This window comes from Lithobates pipiens, unplaced genomic scaffold (assembly GCF_037356315.1).
Source record: "Lithobates pipiens isolate NorthernLeopardFrog02 unplaced genomic scaffold, aLitPip1_a1.2 Scaffold_23, whole genome shotgun sequence".
In the NCBI taxonomy this organism is placed as follows: domain Eukaryota; kingdom Metazoa; phylum Chordata; class Amphibia; order Anura; family Ranidae; genus Lithobates; species Lithobates pipiens.
The window spans coordinates 13,450,554-13,456,553 of NW_027507785.1; the positions used below are offsets into that span (position 1 = coordinate 13,450,554).

Genomic DNA, 6,000 nt, shown 5'->3' on the forward strand with positions numbered 1-6,000 from the left:
ACAAAAAAATAATGTCAGGATGACATTAGAAGTGTGAACTGGAAGTGTTCAGTATTTCCAGTTCAGCACTGGATAGAAATCTCCTGTGCATAAGTGTGCAAACAGGGAGTGTTAGGTGTGCCTTGGCACACCCTAATCACCCTGTGTGACATACAGCTGCAATAAAATATGTGAACCCTTTTGGAATGATATGTATTTCTACACAAATTGGTCATAAAATGTGATCTGATCTTCATCTAAGTCACAACAATAGACAATCACAGTCTGCTTAAACTAATGACACACAAAGAATGTTACCATGTTTTTATTGAACACACCATGTAAACATTCACAGCGCAGGTGGAAAAAGTATGTGAACCCCATGGACTAATGAGATCTCCAAGAGCTAATTGGAGTGAGGTGTCAGCCAACTGGAGACCAATCAATGAGATGAGATTGGAGGTGTTGGTTACAGCTGCTTTGCCCTATAGAAAACACACACCAGTTCTGGGTTTGCTTTTCACAAGAAGCATTGCCTGTTGTGAATGATGCTTTGCACAAAAGAGCTCTCAGAAGACCTACGATTAAGAATTGTTGACTTGCATGAAGCTGGAAAGGGTTATAAAAGTGTCTCCAAAAGCACCTCATACTAGCTCATTATGAAATACTTACCTTAGAACGAGGCCCCGACATCTGATCCGATCCACGCCGAGGGAGCTGACATGCTCCCTCTGCGTTTCTTCTGGGTATCGCGGCTCCAGCACTGTGAGTGGCCGGAGCCGCGATATCGTCACTCCCGCGCATGCGCGCGGGAGATTTCATCCCGGCCGGGTCCAGCCACTGCCGGGCTTTCAGCCGAGAATCCCCTTGTGCGCATGCGCCGCTGCAGTCACCAGCGCATTTTTTTTACCTACAGGTAAGCCTTATTATAGGCTTTCCTGTAGGTAAAAGTAAAAAAAATGAGTATACAACCACTTTAAATCCAAGGGTTCACATACTTTTTCCACCTGCACTGTGAATGATTACATGGTGTGTTCAATAAAAACATGGTAACATTTAATTCTTTGTGTGTTGTTAGTTTAAGCAGACTGTGATTGTCTATTGTTGTGACTTAGATGAAGATCACATCACATTTTATGACCAATTTGTGCAGAAATCCATATCATTCCAAAAGGGTTCACATACTTTGTATTGCAACTGTAGATTCCCCCTTTTTAAACCCCTATTATTTCACCAATGCCTCATAATAATATAAAAGTAAAAAAAAATAGTACAAGTAAAAACTACTAACACCATCCACTGTCCTACCGACACCGTCAGTATATATACAACATGCGCACACACAGATATACTATATTACCAAATGTATTGGGACACCCGCCTTTACACACACATGAACTTTAATGGCATCCCAGTCTTAGTCCGTAGGGTTCAATATTGAGTTAACATACCCTTTGAAGCTATAACGGCTTCAACTCTTCTGAGAAGGCTGTCCACAAGGTTTAGGAATGTGTCTACCAAAAGTGTTTGGACCAGTGCACAAAGCAAGGTCCATAAAGACATGGATGAGGGAGTTTGGGGTGGAGGAACTTGACAGGCCTGCACAGAGTCCTGACCTCAACCCGATAGAACACCTTGTGATGAATTAGAGCGGAGGCTGCGAGCCAAGCCTTCTCATCCAACATCAGTGCCTGACCTCACAAATGCGCTTCTGGAAGAATGGTCAAACATTCCCATAGACACATCTCCTAAACCTTGTGGACGGCCTTCCCAGAAGAGTTGAAGCTGTTATAGCTGCAAAGGGCGGAGCCAACTCAATATTGAACCCTCCGGACTAAGACTGGGATGTCATTAAAGTGCATGTAAAGGCAGGTGTCCCAATACTTTTGGCAATATAGTGTATGGGTTTGAGCTTTGAGGCGCACGCCCTAATGCAGTGACGGCGAACCTTGGCACCCCAGATGTTTTGAAACTACAATTCCCATGATGCTCATGCACTCTGCTGTGTAGTGGAGCATCATGGGAAATGTAGTTCCAAAACATCTGGAGTGCCAAGGTTCGCCGTCACTGCCCTAATGCAATAGGCTGTGCACTAGGGATAGACAGGTTATCGGTAAGGCAGAATATTGCAGGCCGATATCAGCATTTTCTGAAATATCAGTATCGCTCGCAACCTAGACCGATATCACCGATATTGCTTCAAGGGGGTTTACCGTTCTTTAGAGCGGACGGTCTGCTTTATTGTAATAAGAACCAATGCGGCTCAGCAGCTGCTCAGCTGTTATTACAAACAGCCGGGAGGGGACATCCCCCAGCCGCCTTCCGCTGTGCGCCCCCCGGGCTCACCCGTCCCACCGGGAGGCCCGAGCAACCAGCCGGCATGTCTGCCAGCTGGCCAAAGAGCCGATGCTTCGTTCGGGTCTCCGATCTACTAACCTGGAAGCAATGTCCTGACATCACTTCCCGGATTACTGGCATCTCAAAGGCGCCAGGTTTTAAAAAATGGAAAGTATTCAAAAAACGCCGATCTTGACGCTTTGAATACTGTCAAGTGCAGAGGAGGGGTTTTGGGGGTCTTATAGACCCCGATCCCTCCATAGAGAGGACCTGTCACTGCCTAGTACTGTCACAAGGGATGTTTATATTCCTCTGTAACTCTAAACAGATAACATGTAAAGGATCATAAAGCATTGCCTATGGTGATTTTTAAATACCGATGTTTGTCGCCTTTTCACAAGCGTGTGCACAATTTTAAAGTATGCCATATTTGGTATCTATTTACTGGGTGCAGCACCATATTTTATATTTTATCAAGAAATTTGGTATTATATTGTGTTTGTGTGCATTTAAGTTAATTAAAGTGTATTTTGACGTCAGTGTGCAAAATTGCATTTGAAAAAATTGCTGCTCAAATACCATGTGACATAAAAATGCACCCCTTTTGTAAAATGGCGCCTCACCGAACCACATCTGCTAAAGGCCAGCGCGTTTCTGTCAGGGCTGGACTGGGACAGAAATTTGGCCCTGGACTTCATCCAGACCGGCCCACTTACATTTTGAGTGTCCCATCAGCATCCCTTACATCAGAGTGTCCCATCACCAGCCCCCTTACATCAGAGTGTCCCATCACCAGCCCCCTTACATCAGAGTGTCCCATCACCAGCCTCCTTACATCAGAGTGTCCCATCACCACCCCCTTACATCAGAGTGTCCCATCACCAGCCTCCTTACATCAGAGTGTTCCATCACCAGCCCCCTTACATCAGAGTGTCCTATCACCAGCCCCCTTACATCACAGTGTCCCATCACCACCCCCTTACATCAGAGTGTCCCATCACCAGCCCCCTTACATCAGAGTGTCCCATCACCAGCCCCCTTACATCAGAGTGTCCCATCACCAGCCCCCTTACATCAGAGTGTCCCATCACCACCCCCTTACATCAGAGTGTCCCATCACCAGCCCCCTTACATCAGAGTGTCCCATCACCACCCCCTTACATCAGAGTGTCCCATCACCAGCCCCCTTACATCAGAGTGTCCCATCACCACCCCCTTACATCAGAGTGTCCCATCACCAGCCCCCTTACATCACAGTGTCCCATCACCACCCCCTTACATCAGAGTGTCCCATCACCAGCCCCCTTAAATCAGAGTGTCCCATCACCAGCCCCCTTACTTTAGAGTGTCCCATCACCAGCCCCCTTACATCAGAGTGTCCCATCACCAGCCCCCTTACATCAGAGTGTCCCATCACCAGTCCCCTTACATCAGAGTGTCCCATCACCAGCCCCCTTACATCAGAGTGTCCCATCACCACCCCCTTACATCAGAGTGTCCCATCAGCAGCCCCCTTACATCAGAGTGTCCCATCAGCAGCCCCCTTACATCAGAGTGTCCCATCACCAGCCCCCTTACTTTAGAGTGTCCCATCAGCACCCCCTTACATCAGAGTGTCCTATCACCAGGCCCCTTACATCAGAGTGTCCCATCACCAGCCCCCTTACATCAGAGTGTCCCATCACCAGCCCCCTTACATCAGAGTGTCCCATCACCAGCCCCCTTACATCAGAGTGTCCCATCACCAGTCCCCTTACATCAGAGTGTCCCATCACCAGCCCCCTTACATCAGAGTGTCCCATCACCACCCCCTTACATCAGAGTGTCCCATCAGCAGCCCCCTTACATCAGAGTGTCCCATCAGCAGCCCCCTTACATCAGAGTGTCCCATCACCAGCCCCCTTACTTTAGAGTGTCCCATCAGCACCCCCTTACATCAGAGTGTCCTATCACCAGGCCCCTTACATCAGAGTGTCCCATCACCAGCCCCCTTACATCAGAGTGTCCCATCACCAGCCCCCTTACATCAGAGTGTCCCATCAGCAGCCCCCTTACATCAGAGTGTCCCATCACCAGCCCCCTTACATCAGAGTGTCCCATCACCACCCCCTTACATCAGAGTGTCCCATCAGCAGCCCCCTTACATCAGAGTGTCCCATCACCAGCCCCCTTACATCAGAGTGTCCCATCACCAGCCCCCTTACATCAGAGTGTCCCATCACCACCCCCTTACATCAGAGTGTCCCATCAGCAGCCCCCTTACATCAGAGTGTCCCATCAGCAGCCCCCTTACATCAGAGTGTCCCATCACCAGCCCCCTTACTTTAGAGTGTCCCATCAGCACCCCCTTACATCAGAGTGTCCTATCACCAGGCCCCTTACATCAGAGTGTCCCATTACCAGCCCCCTTACATCAGAGTATCCCATCACCAGCCCCCTTACTTCAGAGTGTCCCATCACCAGCCCCCTTACATCAGAGTGGCCCACTGAGCCATTGGCCCACCGGGAAACTCCCGGTAGCCCCGATGGCCAGTACATGCCTGGTTTCTGTGCATGTTGATTTTAAGCCCATGCCTGACATGCAAAGAGTTTGAACCTAGCCTACAAGACAAAAAGGCTGACATTGCTGAGAACTAAACATTTCCATTGTAGATAAAGATTCTTTATAATGAGGAGAGGAATAAGGTGAAGTTGAATCTTACCTGTCTGCAGGTCTTGTGTGCCCAATATGCCTCCTGTAAGATATATATGTATACAGAATGGCAATACTTTCAGTTTCATTTACCATTATTAACAATGCATGGTTACCTTTTATCAGTTTGTCATTACACCTCTGTGACTTTATTCCTTTGTAGCACACAGTCACATTTCTCCGAGTGCATTAACCAGTGTGTGTAAATAGGGCATATAGTAATACCAGCCTTAGAGATATGTGGCAAGTGAAATCATATTTTAAATGTAACACTTTCCTGTATGTTTTATTTGTCGCAGTACTCCGTTGACAATGCCTTCATTAGCTTCTTTTTTTTTTTTACTCCAGCAGGATGGTGCCATCTTTGTTCCAGAATCAAAGTAGCCAATTACTTACTGGAATGGATGGTTGCTTAGAATTCTTAGAAATTTCACAATCGTGTAAATGCTGGACCCTCTAATGCTGCGTACACCTGACCGGACTTTCCGGCAGAAAAGGTCAGACAGAATCATTCCATCGGATATTACGCTCGTGTGTGGGGCTTCATCTGACTTTTTTCTTCAAAAATTTAGACGGACCTAGAAATAGAACATGTTTCAAATCTGTCCGACGTAATCAATTTCTATCGGGGAAAACCGTTCGTCTGTATGCTGGTCCGACAGACGCAAGGGTAGCTATTAACTACTGGCTATTGAACTTCCTTTTCTAGTCCTGACATATGTCATCATGGTTAAAATGAACAGACTTTGGTACGTTCGTGTGGGCAAGTCCGTTCGGTCGGAAGTCCATCGGAAATCTGTCCGAACTTCCGTCGGGAAGACCGTCGGACCTTTTCCGCCGGAAAGTCCAGTCGTGTGTACGCGGCATAAGGCAACCTTTCCTAACCTTTTATACTTAGAGAGACCCTTGAAACAATTTTTCTGGTCTCATGGAACCCCTGCAAGAATTCCCCTCATGGCGCGTACACACGATCGTAAATTCGGCCAGCAAAA

The 6,000-nt window shown here is 47.4% G+C and overlaps 1 protein-coding gene across 2 annotated transcripts in view; it reads right to left on the reverse strand.

Annotated features, from left to right (window-relative positions):
* Positions 1 to 5,112, reverse strand: part of LOC143927207 (ecto-ADP-ribosyltransferase 5-like) — a 94,027-nt gene extending 88,915 nt beyond the window's left edge. The window contains exon 1 of one of the 2 annotated variants that reach the window (XM_077451198.1): positions 5,019 to 5,112. The gene's annotated coding sequence lies outside the window, so the exon portion shown is untranslated. The remainder of the gene's footprint in view (positions 1 to 5,018) is intronic. The other variant, XM_077451199.1, reaches the window with a different exon arrangement.
* Between the last annotated feature and the right edge of the window lie 888 nt (positions 5,113 to 6,000).